Below are 13,696 nucleotides of genomic sequence, written 5' to 3' on the forward strand. Positions count from 1 at the left end.
TGAACTCCGGTGTAATGAAGACTTGCTAGAGTTGCAGTTGAGTTGAAGACAATGGTACGTTTGCTGTACTCCACAATAACAGAGAAAGAAACATACAAGTAGGGGTCAGTACAAAACACGGGTACTGAGTAGATATCATCGGCCAACTCAAAATAGGAAACAATATATATCAGATCATATCATAAATCAACTACAATACTCAATCTATAGCAACAACATATACAAGAATCTCTGATAAATAACGTCAAGTACACTCATGAGGACTCGATATCATACTCATTTGGGAAATAGGTTCTTTTCATTCGAATTTATTAACATACTTCCAAGATTCATTATCTTTATTCCTCTTGTGTCGGCACGTGACACTCCGCTCCCCTACTACTATGTGTCGGAACGTGACACTCCGATCCCCTAATTCTACGTGTCGGTTCGTGACACCCGATCCCCTAATTCTACGTGTCGATTCGTGACATCCGATCCCCTAATTCTACGTGTCGGTTCATGACACCCGATCCCCTAATTCTATGTGTCGGTTCGTGACACCTGATCCCCTAATTCTATGTGTCGGTTCGGGACACCCACTCCACTAATCTCATTCTGTTAATTCATCAAGCCTTCTCTTATACAAAGGCATCATCATCTTATTAGTTTAGTTCATCAAGCCTTCCTTCATATCAAGGCATCATCATTAACAAGGGGTTTTCAAGATTTGGGATTCAATAGCTTCATCATGCTTATTTCATCACAATTATATAAACACATTCATGCAAGCATACAATTAAGCATATAGACGAATTTACAATACAACCCAATACATATCATTCGCTATTAAGAGTTTACTACAAATAGCATAAAAACCATAACCTACCTCCACCGAAGATTCGTGATCAAGCAAGCAAATTCCCAAAGCTTTGTTCTTCTTCTCGTTTCTCCTCTTTCTCGTTCGATCCTCTCTCTCTCTTTGTTCTTTCTACTTTTCTTATTCAAACCCTCTTTCTTTTACCCTAATTATCATATAATTAAGTATAAAAGATGAAGACTTAACCCTCTAATTAACTCAAGGTTACCTCTTTTAACCCCCAAGTAATTGAGTTATTAATATTAAACCACTAACTTTATAATTATAAGCCGAAATAGTCCAAAACGCCCCTTAATATAATTACTGAAATCCGACCCAGCCTGGGATTACGCAGCCTGTGACGGCCCGTCGTGCCTGCGACGGTCCGTCGTGCTGCTCCGTCATAGAGTTCAGAGACTCAATCTATTAAAGGGTCTGTGACGGTCCGTCCTGCCATTCCATTATGAAGTTCAGAGAGTCGATTTCAGTACCCAATTTTCAGAATTCTAAGTATTTTGGAATAAGACACCCTCGAAGGTCCTTCGTGCCTACGACGGTCCATCGTGGGGTCCGTCGATCAAGACAACTTTTCCATAATTAAAATCTGTTGCTCAAACCGATTAAATAGGTCGCTACACATATACTCCTTTTCGATTTTATGTAACACCATTTTATCATCAATTTGTTAAAACATATGACATATGTATGTATTTGGAAATAATCAAGTCATAATTTTTTTTTACTTTACTATTATTGAGAAGTTAAATAGTCATACAAATATTACAATGTATTTATGACCACCAATTTTAGAATTTTTTTGTTTCACGTAGAGTCAAAATAACCATGCCTTCAAAGATAAAAAGATATGAAGTTCAAAGTTCATCATGTTTCAATTAAGAAAATACTTTTTTTTTCATAGTAGATTATAGAGGAAAGAGTGTCACATGAAATTGAAGAAATAAAGTATTCTATTTGAATTGTCAAAGCTTTGGTTTATAATAAAGTACAAATATGAGTAGACGAACCTATAACATGTAGATTAGCAATGTATTTACCTGTTTTGGAAAGTCGAGATTCTAAAACACAATAATGCTTGTGAGATCTCATCACATCAAAGATTTTATCAAATCTTGATAAATATTCTCCATTTTTTCATAATAATTATAATAATTTTTTCTTCATTTAACTTTATTCTTTGTTCATCTTATTGTTTGAAAAAGTTCAAAAAACTTTTCCTACATAAACATAGCATGAATAAAGATATCAATTTCGATATTACCTTTTTGCTGTCAATTTTTAATTAAAAATGCATACATACATACATACATACATACATACATATATATATATATATATATATATATATATAATTTCCTGCTAATTGCTATTATTTAAAATTATAAACACTCGATAGAAATGAAGAATAACTTATGCATTTGAAGAGAGATTGTAAATAATTTTAAAGACTCATTGAGAAATAATGATCATTTCATACAAAGAATTGCTACTTGGAAAATCATAGTAGTTATGTTTATTGACTAGCAGAAGATTCAATTTATTGGTGAGGGTTCGACTCCTACTTTGTAATTCCTCCTACATTTTCTCTTTCTCTAACCCTAATTTGATTTTATTTTATTTTTTAAAATAAAATAGAATTTCTAGTTTGGAAAGACACCATCAATAATATAATGTTCTTTCTCTTAAAATATTTACGCAATTTGACTTGTAATAACTTATTTTTTCTTTTTGAGATTTATTTTAGTGTATCATGAAAATAAATATGCAACATAGATTTGGACAATGAAAGTAGAATCAACTATTGAAGAATTATTTGGATTCGATTATCAAATCTAAAAATCAATAGTGATTTTTATAATAAAAGCATGAATTAGCTAGGAAATTCTTTATCAAAATGTATATAGCTAATAGTATTATTTGAGAATTTTTCCCTATATATTTTAAGAATGGAGCTTTGATGTTTAGTGATAGTGGGATTATTTTTTTGTATTGATAAAATGAAATCAAAAACATTTTTTTTGAAAATAAAATAAAATTTAGTGCGGATTGTATCAGTTTGTGATACTTTTTTTGTCCTCAAACATTTGAGGTTTAGAAAAGATAATACTGTTAGGAAAAATACTACAATATTGATATTGGATTGGAATTATAAAGTAGTAAAGAACTTATCCCAAATACTGTGTCGTGGCAATCCACTACTTTGAAAGCGATTTCGAATTGACGCCGATGTGAATCGTTATAGCCGGTCGCTCCTCAAGGTTTCATAGTTATTCTCAAACATGTGCACTCCTGGCTAAGAGTTTGGAGGTTGCGCAAACCCAAATGCCCAAAAATATTCATACAATATGTGAAAGGAGGGAAATTCTTTTTTCTTTTCCTTTATGGTTGATATTGTATTTTTTATGCTCACAAATTGTCATTTTTATATAGATATTTCAAGAGGAGGAGTTTGAAATAGAAGAGCTATTTTTTCTTTTTCATATTAAGAAACGAATTCTCAAGATTTATGGCATTAAATGCCATTATTTCACATTTATAGAAACCTCTTTTTTGTTTATTGGAATGGATATGTTTTCTCTTTTGAAACGTATTGTTGTTATATCTTTGTATTACACTTAATTAACATAGTTATAATTAACTCAACAATCCCCCACAAATGAAAAGATAAAGAGTAAGAACTGACTTTTAGACAAAAGGAAGGAACATGTACTTAAGTGTCAATATCTTTCGATTTGAATTAACACATAGTGAAAATGAGACAACAACGCAATATCCACAAAGTGAAAAACTCTTGAACTGAATGGATATAAATTGAGACCTCCATAACACATACTATATCCTTAAATTATAAGCAACCTCCGCGATACAAACAAAGTGCTTTTATGGTCAGGCACACACACCTTGGGTCTTATGAGTGCTCTAGAAAGAAGACCCAATTCTTCCATAAAAGGATACTATACCTTTACACTCACGTAGGTGATTCCATCATGTCTATCTCAAATATACCATCTTTCGGCTATAAAATCATTAAGAGAAAAATAAGCTCAACCTTATAAAACACTGCCTCACGCAATAGGGATAGAAATGTGGTGTAAATTGAGGCCTAACTGTTCCACCGCATTACCTCAATCAATGGGATTTAGACCGATCCCCCTCGATGTTTCAAGGATTATTTTAGTTTCAAGCCTTGGTCATAGGATCCGCCAAATTTCATTCGGACCTTGCATGTTCCAAGGAAATAACACCCAGTTTCAAGAACTTTTTAACTTCACAATGTCTGATACGAATATGTATTTCTTTTTCAATGTACACACTATTTTTGGCAATTCCAATTACTGCTTGTGAGTCACAGTGAAGAGAAACTTGTGAAGCTTGTCTTCCCTACAAAGGCATATCTACCAAAAGATTTCTCAGCCATTAAGCTTCTTGCCCTACCTATTCGAGAGCAATGAATTTTGATTCAATGGTAGAATGTGTTATACAAGTCTGTTTAGAAGACTTCCACGAATAGCGCCTTTACCCAAAGTAAACACATAGCCACTGGTGGAGCTAACTTCATCAATGTCAGTTACCTAGTCTGCATCACAAAAACTTTCTAAAACAGTAGAAAGTTTGTTAATATGCAAACACCAATTCATAGTACCTCTCAAAAACCTTAGCAATCGATGAAGAGCATTCCAGTGTTCACTACTAGGATTATGAGTATATCTACTCGATCTACTAACAACATAAGCTATATCAGGACGCGTATAGTTCATGAGAAACATTACACTCCCAATTATTTTAGCGTATTTAGGTTCACAAACACTACATTCCTTATTCTTCTTCAAGTGTATGCTAGGATGACAAGGAGTTCTCAGTAGAACTACATCAAAATAATCAAAAATTTTCAGCATCTTTTCATTGTAATGAGAATGACAAAAACAGAAACCATTAAGATTTTTTTTGATTTTAACTCCCAAAATCATATTGCTTCACCAAGGTCTTTCATTTCAAATTCATAAAACAAAAAATTCTTAGTCTCATAAATAACATTTACATTAGGACCAAAGATTAACATGTCATCTACATATAAACATATAATGACACAATCTGAACCTATCATCTTAGAATAAACACATGTATCAGATGAATTTACAACAAAGTCATTGTCCACTAATGTGATATTAAATTTTTTATTCCATTGCTTAAGTTCTTCTTTTAGTCCATACAAGGACTTTCTCAGTTTGCATATTGTATCCTCTTGTCCTGGAACCACAAAACCCTCAGGTTGAGTCATATAGATCTCTTCTTTTAAATCACTATTTATAAATGACGTTTTGACATTCATTTAATGTACCACTAAGTCGTAAATAGAGGCCAAAGCAATAAGAGTTCTAATTGTCGCTGTTTTAGTCATAGGAGAATAACTATCAAACTAATCAACACCTTTCTTTTTGATAAAACCCCTAATCACAAGTCTAGCTTTATATTTATCAATTGTATAATCATGTTTAAATTTTTTCTTAAATATCCACTTGCTACCTATGGCCTTACAACTTTCAGGTAAACCATACAAGCCCCAGTGAGATTAAAAACTGTGGAATATAATTCTATTTTAATAGCATCTTTCAAAAATATAACATCTATTGATATCATTACTTCATTATAAGTCTTCGGGTCTCCTTCTAATAAATAAATAGACACTAATTCGTCATTTAAAATATTAATATCAAAATTTTCAGTTAAGAAAGTAGTGATAAAATTAGGATAAAAACTTGTCTCAATTCAAAAACTCTTACTCCTTCTAGGTTCATTATCATGCTCATTAGAAATAACCGTAAAGAAGCTACAATATGTGAATTAATAGACAGAGACATAGAATCATTATTTTGCGCAACACTCGGCACATTGTTTTTCAAAGGAAAAATAAAGTTAAAAAATTCCGCATCTGTAGATTCAAGAATAGAATAATGATTTAGAGACATAAATCTATATACAACACTATTTTGATCATAAACAATTAAGATATTATCAGAAGTCGTAGAACCAACATGTACTCGTTTAAAATCAGGTAGACTAACCTTAGACAAACTCCCACACACATTTAGAAATTTCAAGTTAGGGCAAACCCTTTTACAACTCATATGAGGTCTTGTCTAACTTCTTACATATTATTACATAGACCAGAGCTCAAAAGCATAGAGTTCATCATTTCATTAAGGGTTCTATTTTTCCGTGCGGATAAACTATTTTGTTGCGGAGAATATGGAGCACTAACTTCATGTATAATACAATTTTTCTCACAAAAATCTTCTAGAGTTTTAGTACTATATTCACCACCCTTATCAAATCTAAACTTCTTGATTTCCCTGTCTAATTGATTTTCCACTTATGATTTAAATTTCAAAACACACTTTCAGCTTCGTCTTTAGACTTCAGAAGATATACCTTACTGTATCTATAAAAGTCATCAACAAAAGTAATGTAATACCTTTTTCTACCTTTGCTAACAGTGTTCTTGAAATCTGCTAAATCTTAATGTATTAGTTAAAGTTATTCAGTCTTTCTACTAATAAAAGATTTGAATGGTTACTTGGCATTCTTTGCTTCTACAAAGATATGACATTTAGAAAAATCATCAGTTTTTACCATAGGAATTAATTCCATTCTTATGAGCATTTTAATAGAAGCAATATTAACATGACCTAGTCTACCATGCCACAAATTAATAGACTCAACAATATAATTATTGACAATCTTTTGAAGAATGTTCAATACAAATAATCCTCCACTTAGATATCCTTCTCAACAAAGTCTCCTCCGCAAGAAATAATTATTTTATCAGCTTGAAACACAAGCTTAAGGCCTACTTTGTTGAGAAGTGCTCCAGAAACTAAGTTTCTACGGAGGGAGGGAACATACAAAACATTGTTCAAGGATAATGTCTTTCCAGAAGTTAATTTAAGCAAAACTTTTCCTTTACCTATTACTACAAAAGTAGTGGAGTTACCCATATATTACACACTCTGTATCAGTAGACTCCTCAAAGTCATGTAATAACTCTTTATTTGCACAGAAATGCCTTGAGGCGCCTGTGTCTAGCACCCAGACAATTTTATTTACTAGCTGATTCGCCTCAATGACTACAAATGCAATCACTTCATTACTTTAAGAAAATTTGGCTTGTACATCACTTTGTCCTTTTTTTCTTTGAGTCTTGCCCTTTTCTTTGATAGCATCTGGCAGCTCTGTGACCAACTTTTCCACAAACAAAGCAAGAGCCCTTAAATTTTTGAATTTGACTCTTTGGCTTGTTGAATTGATTTTTTTTCTTCATAAGTTCCTTTTTCGAGACGTTTTTTTGTCTGCCATTAAACTTGTCTTTCACAACAGTACCAGAAGATTCAACAAGATTATCTTTAGAACAATTAAAAGAAAATTCTTCCATCTTATCTTTCAGATGGTTCGCCTCTTCAGTCCTCATGTGTTTTGATAAGTTCTCGAACGGTTAAATTTTTTTCTTATGTTTTAATTGATTTCTATAATTACTCCAAGATGGTGGAAAATTTTCAAGAAGAACATTAGCTTGAAATATCTCACATATCTTCATGTCCTCGTTGAGAACATCACCTGTCAAGTTCTCATATTTGTGAACTTGGTCAATTATTATCTTGTTATTAACCATTTGTAAGTTAATCCATTGACAGACAACATATTTTTTCTTTCCTGCATCATTAGCATCATATTTCTTTTCCAAACTATCCCATATTTCTTTGGCATATTTATAGTTTAAATATAAATCAAACAAAGGATTTGCCATATAAATTAGCAAATTTCCTCTAACAATTTTGTTACCCTTTTCAAAATTCTTTTTAACAACATCGTCAACAGTAATAATATTGCTAGGATCAGTATTAGTGTTAAAAGTTTTGTTTAAAGAAAAATCCATTAATCAATATTATATGTTAGGAAAATTGCTTTCAAATTGTTAGAAAAAATACTACAATATTGATATTAGATTGGTATTATAAAGTAGTAAAGAACTTATCACAAATATTGCTGCTTTGAAAGTGATTTCGGCTTGACTCCGATTCAACTCGTTATAGCGGATGCTCCGAAAGGTTCCACAGTTTCTCTCAAACGCGTGCACTCGTGGCTAAGAGTTTGAAGGTTGCCCAAAACAAAATGCCCAAAAATATCCAAAGAATATGATGAAAGGAGGGAAATTCTTTTATCTTTTTCTTTATGGTAGTTGTTGTATTTTTTATGCTTACAAAATGTCATTCTTATATAGATATTTCAAGAGGAGTTTCAAATAGAAGAGTTAATTTTTATTTTTCATTTTAAGAAACGGATTGTCAAGATTAATGGCATTAAAAACCATTACTTCACTTTTTCAGAAACTTCTTGTTTGTTTATTGGAACGTATATGTATTCTCTTTTGAAACGTAGTGTTGTTATATCTTTGCATTAGACTTAATTAACATAAATAGAATTAACTAAACTATAGTATTAACTCAAGAAATTCATCTTTGAATATATTTTGTATCTCATAGATAATTTTGATTCTGTAAAAACCATCAGAAATGTGGATCAAACAAAATATTAGTGAAAACTCATAATTCTTCAGACATCAAAAGTAAAAAATATTTAAAAAGAAATAAAGAGAGATTTATGAAAAATGTGGAGTATCCCTTAGTTTGTCCAATAATCTCTATAAGTCTTTGTAAGGTTATATGTCACAACTTTATGAATGCACTCTCATCATCTTCTTCATCAGTAAAATTTGTCTGATCTAGACACTTACAATGCCCTTTTAAATTTTCATACTTAAACCTAACAATCTACTTACAAAAATTTGAGAATACATCAACGTCAATTGGTAATGCAATGTGAGAATTTTGCTGCTATCAATTCTGATTTTCTAATCCATGACGTCGCGCTGAACATGCCAACACCATATCTTCTTCATCTATCTCCATTTTTAAAGAAAAGTTTTGAGTGTTATTTTAGAGCATCTAAATCACTTGGTAAATTATGATCCAATTTTTTTTTCTTATCTTGCATTAATGAGTAGTTGTTAGATTCATAAAAAAATTAATTTGATCAAATATGATTTGAAGAATCAAGACCATTTAAGGAGAATAAAGTGAAAAGAAATATGAGTTTTCTTGTTCATTGTTATGCTCATAAAAGTCATGATATATAAATTATATTCACTTTGTTTAAATAACATTTCTTTTTATAATATTAGTGCTTTGCTATGAATTTGGTCATTTTTTCCAAGTTTAATTTGAATATTTTACTCAGTTTTAAAGAAAGAACATTCCAAACTTTATTTTATATAAACAGAAATGAATCAACAACGTTACAAAAGATTATTGAAACATTATTGATGTCGGCGTCCTGCTCCAAGTCTGGAAAAATATCTATTGATTTTTGCTGACTCACCACACTCATAGTAGGACTACGAACCACAATGTACTAACAAAAATAAAAATACATTGAATGGTAACCGTAACCTGAAAAACCTTTAATAGCAACCCTTATAAGCCTTGACATAAGTTGTAGAAACTTTGTCCAATATTACCTCCTTCACACACTTATATAACTTCATGAACATGTATACTGAACCGAGGATGAATAACCCTCCTTAAAGATCCCCGTCCAGATGAGGTACTACTAAAATAACAAACAAGTGCAAGTCTTCTTGTCTGCCAAATCCCTAAATTCCATGCGGCGCATAAGCTCCATGACTACCTTGACTGCTCTTTGAAAAGAAGCTCCAGACAAGGTTGTTTGATAAGATGCTTCAACAGATATAATAAGTCAAACTTTTCTTGAACTGAAATATTCTTAGTCTCATCTGGTGAAATCACCAAAGTATGGTGAGACAAGGCATGAAATCTTTCCAAAAATCGATCAGAAATACCATCTTAAGTCAAGTTCTTTAACTGAAGTTACAGAGAATGAACATGTCGTTCTAGTATCGAATGCCACCACTTCCTAGATAGGCCCCACATATGAAAAGTAGTGTAATCCACTCTGTCGGACTGCACCAACTCCACATTTTGTAACATCTCATGACAACTCATGAGAAACAATTTAAAGTTAAACTTCCGTAAATCTTGTGTGTGTGAATCTATCTATTTGGCGATAAATACTAGTTAGAAGGTATGAGATGACCCTAAAGTTACTTGATCTATCTTTACTCTCTTCTGGTTAATTAATTTTGTCAAACGATCTATTTGACTATTCATTGAAGGATTTGATCAATGAACATTCAGTTCTTTCTACAATATTGAATGGTTTCTTACCAATTCTTCAGCTCGGATAAAATTAATAAAACCCCAAATAAATTATAAATTTTAGTTAGGGGTCTAGGAGATAATTTCTTTGACACAAATTTTATGTATTGAAAAAAACTCCAACTAAGAAATAAATTTGAAGAAAGAAGAATATTTTACTAATTAACAGTTTGACTACAATTTGTGCATTTCTTGATTCTTCTGTAGGATAATTTGCACCTAAAATGGATTTTATTTGATCTTATGTAAAGAGGATTTGTGGACTTTCATGAAGTATTTGTGGTAACAAAGAGTCCGCCCACATCTTCATCTCTTTGTAAATGTTCCATGAATTTCTGAAATTTTCGAGATCCCTCTCTAAGAGATATAGTACCCTTTATATTGTGTGAGTTAGGATTAGTCTTCAAGAATTCTAAATGAAGTTGGACTCATCTGGTAGTGTCCCTTACAATTTTGATGTCTACAAATATCGAGTCTCTTTCTCATGAAGAAACTGATTTCTTTTTTTAATAACCTTTCTGGGCAAACAGTTCAATTAACTCTCTTATTGGTTGGAGTTTATTGTTTGAGGTGTAATCAACGGTTCCAGGAGAGGTCTTAAGGGATCGCACCAACAGAGGACTCAACAACATCTCCAAACACGTTTCAAATTCCCATCCGAATGTGGACACATGATCCAATTTCTTAAAAATCCTTAATAGTACAACATATATATCTTTGCAGATTTAGCAAGGCATGAAGAAGGTGCTTGTGAATGCCAGCCTTAAGTATACATTGAGCATATTATTCATTGTTTACAGAAGCACTACATCTTCTAGAATTCTAAGCGTTTATATCATTGTGGAATATGACCCGTGAGTAAGAGTTTCAACAAGCCATGAAGGATCATGGAACTTGTAAGTAGCAAGGTATCAAATTATCTAACATTAACTATCTTCTCAGAATCAACAAAATCAATGTGCAACCCAATTCAATAAATAAATGGTAAAGTCGCTACTTCCCCACACGAGCTGAGGAAGTTACTTCATGCTATTTCTAATCGTTTGCTTTAGCCTACTATACATTTTTATTTATGGAAAAGAGAACTTTTAGTTGAAGAACTTGAGAATTATCATCAGGAATGATTCACGTTAGAAGATCAAATGGTTCATTATGCATAAATTTCATATTTTACGAGTGCATCACAAGTTGCAAAGTGTAACCTTGGAAATGATTTTATTTTCTTATTTCTGAGTAAACACTCGTGCAGACTTACATAATTCTTAAATAGTTGTATACTACATCACATTTGAGAAAAGAGTCTCCAAGTTTCCCAAGTGATTCAGAATAAAACTTCTGGAGGCATTTCTTTGTTGTCATTCCTTCCAAAATCTTACCAGTTGTGATACAAAGTATTAGTTTGGAATGATTTGAAAGCATTCTTTTCAAGTTTATTCAGCATGAATGCTTCCTCAATAAAGTCTAAAGGCTCTAGCACGGCAGATAGTTATTGTCAAAATATTCTTGATCCCGAGAATCTTATGAATTCTAAGGTATATGCATATAACAATGAATACGGCGGAGTTTGGGGATTCACTACAATATGTGTATACCTAGAATTCATAAGATTCTTTAGGTCAACGATAACTATCTACCGTGCTAGAACCTTTAGACCTTATAGGGCAAGCATCCATGCCGAATAAACTTTAAAAGAATGATTTTGAATAACCACCAAGTAAAACTTTGTATCCCAACCAGTAAGATTTTGGAAGTAATTACAACAAAGAAATGTCTCCAGAATTTTCTTTTCGAATCATTTGAGAAGCTTGGCAAATATTTTCTCAGATATGCTATTAGTATACAATCGTTTAAGACTTATGAAAATTATCATGAGGGTCTTCTAAACATTAAGAAAAATAAAATCATTTGCAATGTTGTTTTTTTCAAGCTTTGATGTGCTCATAAAATTCAGAGATTTATCCGTAATGAACCATTCTATCTCAAAATGCGGACAATTGCTAGTGATAATCCTCAAATTTACAACTTTACAAAAATTTCTTGATGCCTCCAACAGAAATGTTTTGTAGGGTAAAGTATAGGAGATTAGAAAAAAGATAGTAGTTGATGTGGTTGAGGCATCAAAAATTTCTTGATGCCTCAGCTCGGACGGCCAACGTAGCAGCTTTATCATTTATACAATGGATCGGGATGGACATTGATTTTATTGATGCACCTATATTAAGGCACTTCATCATGAATGCTATGAAGCTAGTCAATGTATGGTACTTAGAACTCACTGCTACACAACAAGTTTCACGACCCTTCGATGCTTGTTAAAATGCTAACTCACAGATCTTACATGCTACATGAGATTCCACGATGCTATTATCACTTGATATTCCTTGGAGATGTAATGCTAGATTATGTTGTTACAACATATTGCTATTTCAAATATTCGAGGCTGATTATAAGACTTGTTACTTTTTTGTGGTCTACTTTTGTATATAATGAATGATATACTCAATCTGCAGTTACGGCTAGCCTGCATGAGCACATTCTTCATGCCTCGCCAGATCTGCAAAGGCAGATATGTTATACAGTTGAGAATTTTGAGAAATTAGATATTGTGTATACGTTTGGATGGGAGAGTGAAACTACTTTACCAATCGTGGTTGGGGATGTTGTTAGGTCCTTTATTGGTGCGATCTTTGTTGATTCTATCTTAGAAAAGATACTTAATACATTTTTAACATAAGATGTCTTCTTGTGTGTGCATCTCCAAGCTTTGGGGTGATAAATACTACATAGAAGGTAAGAGATGACCCCAAAGTCACTTGATCTATCTTTATTCTCGTCTAATAATTAATTTCTATAAAAGATCTATCAGACTACGAAATAAATGATTTGATCAATGAATATTCATTTTTTTTCTTGAAATTCCAACGAATTTTACAAATTAATCAACTCTGATAGAACTAATCAAACCCCAAAAGAAATTATAAATATTTGTTAGGTTAAAGGAGACAAAATTTGTTTTCACTAAATCTTATTTATGGAAAATAAACTCCAACCACAAAATAAATATGATAAAACAAGAATATTTTATTAACTAATAATAGTTTGGGTACAATTATATCCATCTCTTGATTCTTCTAACTTATACTTTGCACCTTAAATGAATTTTATTTGATATCGACGTAAATAGGTTTCTATGGATCTGTTTTATAAGTATTTGGTTATCAAGGAGAGTCCACCCACATCTTGATATCTTTGTAAATATTTCATGAATTCATGAAATTTTCAAGATCCCTCTCTAAGGGATACATTACCCTTTATATAGTGTAAGCTAGGAGTAGTTTTCAAGAATGCCTCATTGAAATTTGACTCATCTAGTAGATTCCCACACAAATTTGATCTCTATAAATGTCGAGTTTTGGATATAGAATCAACAAAGACCGCACAAACAACGTATTTGAAGTAGTTTTTGTTGGGTATGTAGCCAGAACATGGGAAATAGAGGAATTTGAAAAGTTGAGAACTTGAAGAGTTGGGAACTTGAAATGTCCTCTTA

General features: G+C 32.0%; 1 pseudogene; it reads left to right on the forward strand.

Moving 5' to 3' along the window:
• Positions 1-11,839: 11,839 nt before the first annotated feature.
• On the forward strand, positions 11,840-12,746 carry LOC101264662 (endoribonuclease Dicer homolog 2-like; annotated as a pseudogene).
• Positions 12,747-13,696: the final 950 nt, after the last annotated feature.

Source organism: Solanum lycopersicum, chromosome 1 (genome assembly GCF_036512215.1).
Source record: "Solanum lycopersicum chromosome 1, SLM_r2.1".
Classification (NCBI taxonomy): Eukaryota; Viridiplantae; Streptophyta; class Magnoliopsida; order Solanales; family Solanaceae; genus Solanum; species Solanum lycopersicum.